This window comes from Gobio gobio (assembly GCF_949357685.1).
Source record: "Gobio gobio genome assembly, chromosome: 3".
NCBI lineage: Eukaryota > Metazoa > Chordata > Actinopteri > Cypriniformes > Gobionidae > Gobio > Gobio gobio.
The window spans coordinates 4539681-4542834 of record NC_137099.1 but is presented as its reverse complement, the minus strand read 5'-3'; positions in this window follow the sequence as shown (position 1 = coordinate 4542834).

Below are 3154 nucleotides of genomic sequence, written 5' to 3'. Positions count from 1 at the left end.
TTATGAAAGTGCACTTTGAAGTGTACTCTCAGTAAACTAGTTTTATACTGCAAATATACTTGTACACTATAAAAAATGCTGGGTTGAGTTAAAAAAACGACCCAACTTGGGTTAAAAATGGACTAACCCAGCAATTGGGTTGTTTTAACCCAGCGATTGGGTTGTTTAAGCAAACATTTAATCCAACCGCTGGGTTAAAACGACCCATTCACTGGGTTAAAACAACCCAATTGCTGGGTTAAAAAAACTATTCACTGGGTTAAAACAACCCAATTGCTGGGTAAAAACGACCCATTCACTGTGTTAAAACAACCCAATTGCTGGGTTAAAAAAACATTCACTGGGTTAAAACAACCCATTCAGGGGGGTAAAACAACCCAACCGCTGGGTTAAAACAACCCATTCACTGGGTTAAAACAACCCAATTGCTGGCTTAAAACAACCCATTCACTGGGTTAAAACAACCCACTTGCTGGGTAAAAACGACCCATTCACTGGGTTAAAACAACCCAATTGCTGGGTTAAAAAAAATATTCACTCGGTTAAAACAACCCAATTGCTGGGTAAAAACGACCCATTCACTGGGTTAAAACAACCCAATTGCTGGGTTAAAAAAATATTCACTGGGTTAAAACAAACCATTCAGGGGGGTAAAACAACCCATTCACTGGGTTAAAACAACCCAATTGCTGGGTTAAAACAACCCATTCACTGGGTTAAAACAACCCAATTGCTGGGTTAAAAAAAATATTCACTGGGTTAAAACAACCCATTCAGGGGGGTAAAACAACCCAACTGCTGGGTTAAAACAACCCATTCACAGGGTTAAAATAACCCAATTGCTGGGTTAAAACAACCCAATCACTGTGTTAAAACAACCCAACTGCTGGGTTAAAACAACCCAATCAAATTAAACAGAGAATTTTAAGAGAAACATCTCGGACACTGTTCATACTTGAGCTATAAAAGAGGAATAATATCCCTGCTAACTTTAGCTACACTCTATAAAAAAAAACACTGGGTTAAAAACAACCCAAGGGCTGGGTAAATATAGAACAGAACACCTGTTGGGTTCATTTTACCCAGCAAATTGGGTTATTTAACCCCAGGGGCGCCTCTAAGGGGGGAAAAGTTAGGACAATTCTACACTCTAAAAAATGCTGGGTTAAAAATAACCCAAGTTGGGTTGAAAATGAACTAACCCAGCAATTGGGTTGTTTTAACCCAGCGTTTGGGTTGTTTTAACCCAGCAATTGGGTTGTTTTAAGCAAACATTTTACCCAACCGCTGGGTTAAAACAACCCAATTGCTACTCCGACATGTGTGTACTGTAGGCTACTATAATTGTTGTAGCCATTAAGAAATGGTATTTAGATTTAGATTTATGTTTAAATATTTTAATGTATTTTTTTTTTTTATGTCTATGTTGTCAATCTGTCAATCTATGTTGATAATGAAAAGTGAACAGCATGAGTGAGAAAGGACACATCTTAAGATGCGCAGTGCCAGGAGACATGATTGTGACCACTTAATTAGGTTTTGTTCTGTATAAATTGTATCTTAATTTTTAATCAATGTTTCATCAGCCAATTGGGGCATTCTGGGTTGAGCGAGCAGAGCTTGATTGGTCAGTATTATTAAATTGCAGACAAAGATTTTGGATAGCTAGGTTGGTGCGGTAGAGGGCCCCTGTTTAACCCAGCATAGTTGATTTGTTTATGCCATAGCAAAAGAACAGATTATTGTCAGCTGGATATGAGCAGGAACATCTTCCATGAGCTGAAGTTTCCATACGTGATGTTGAACATGCTGACGAGTTCATTCAGAATCAATCAGAAACATCACACATGTCAGCTAGAAAGGCTCTTGCGCTGTTTGCTGATATACTTGGAAATTGAGTTGCATGACAAGCATTGTTTTGTCCAGTCAGGGTTTAGTGTGTGTTTTATATTAGTGGACGATGGCCTGAAAAAAGACAGAGCTTGACATGTCAGGCCTTAAGCTGTTAATCTCCTGAACTGAGGTTTACCGTTTCAACACCAAATATAACGAGGTCAGCACAGTTCAGTCAAAACCATATCTGCTCTGAAAGAGGATTCAAAAGGCATTTCAATAGAAATCCACAACGAAGGTCTTTCATAGAAAGTGACTGACTTTATTTCAATAAATGAAAATGCTTTTTCTACCAACCTATATCTTTATAATATAAATATTGCATCCCATGTTTATAGTGGTACTTTGGTAATTTCATTATTAAAATGTAATCATTTTAAGATGACACAAATTCAAAAGTAGGGGATTTTGAAAATGACAAAAAGTCATATTTGTGACATAAAAACTAAGTCATAATTATGACATCAAAATAGACATTGTGACAAATTTAAAAGTATGTGATTAGAAAATTCACAAAAAAAATTTATTTATGACAAAAACTCAAAATTATGAGTTTAGAAAGTCATAATTAAGACATTAAAACCTATTTTCAACAGTCATAATTATGAGATTAACAGTGGAAACCCTAACCTTGAATAAGTCATATTTATGAGATAAATCTAAAATTATGACAAAGTCAAAAGCATGAGAATAATTTTTATTTTAATGGTCAAAATTAATAAAAGTTGTCATTATGGCATTAAAAAATTGGACATAAAAGACTTATTATGCCCGAATTTGGATGTTTTGCCTCATAATTTCTTTTTCTGTCATAATAATGCTAAATAATAAATATTACAATATACAGTATATACAGTATATAAGTGCTGTCAAATCAGTGGATTGCTTTTAATTGCATCAAACATAAAAGCTTGTAAATATGTGTGTGTGTGTGTGTGTGTGTGTGTGTGTGTGTGTGTGTGTGTGTGTGTGTGTGTGTGTGTGTGTGTGTGTGTGTGTGTGTGTGTGTGTGTGTGTGTGTGTGTGTGTGTGTGTGTGTGTGTGTGTGTGTGTGTGTGTGTGTGTGTGTGTGTGTGTGTGTGTGTATAAAATGTGCGTAATGTTTGTTTTTAATTATTAAAATGCAATAATCTTAAAATGACAAATTCAAAAGTATGGGATTATGAAATGGACAAAAAGTTATAAATATTTGTGACATAAAAATAGACATTATGACAAATTTAAAAGTATGGGATTAGAAATTTCACAAAAAAAATCAAAT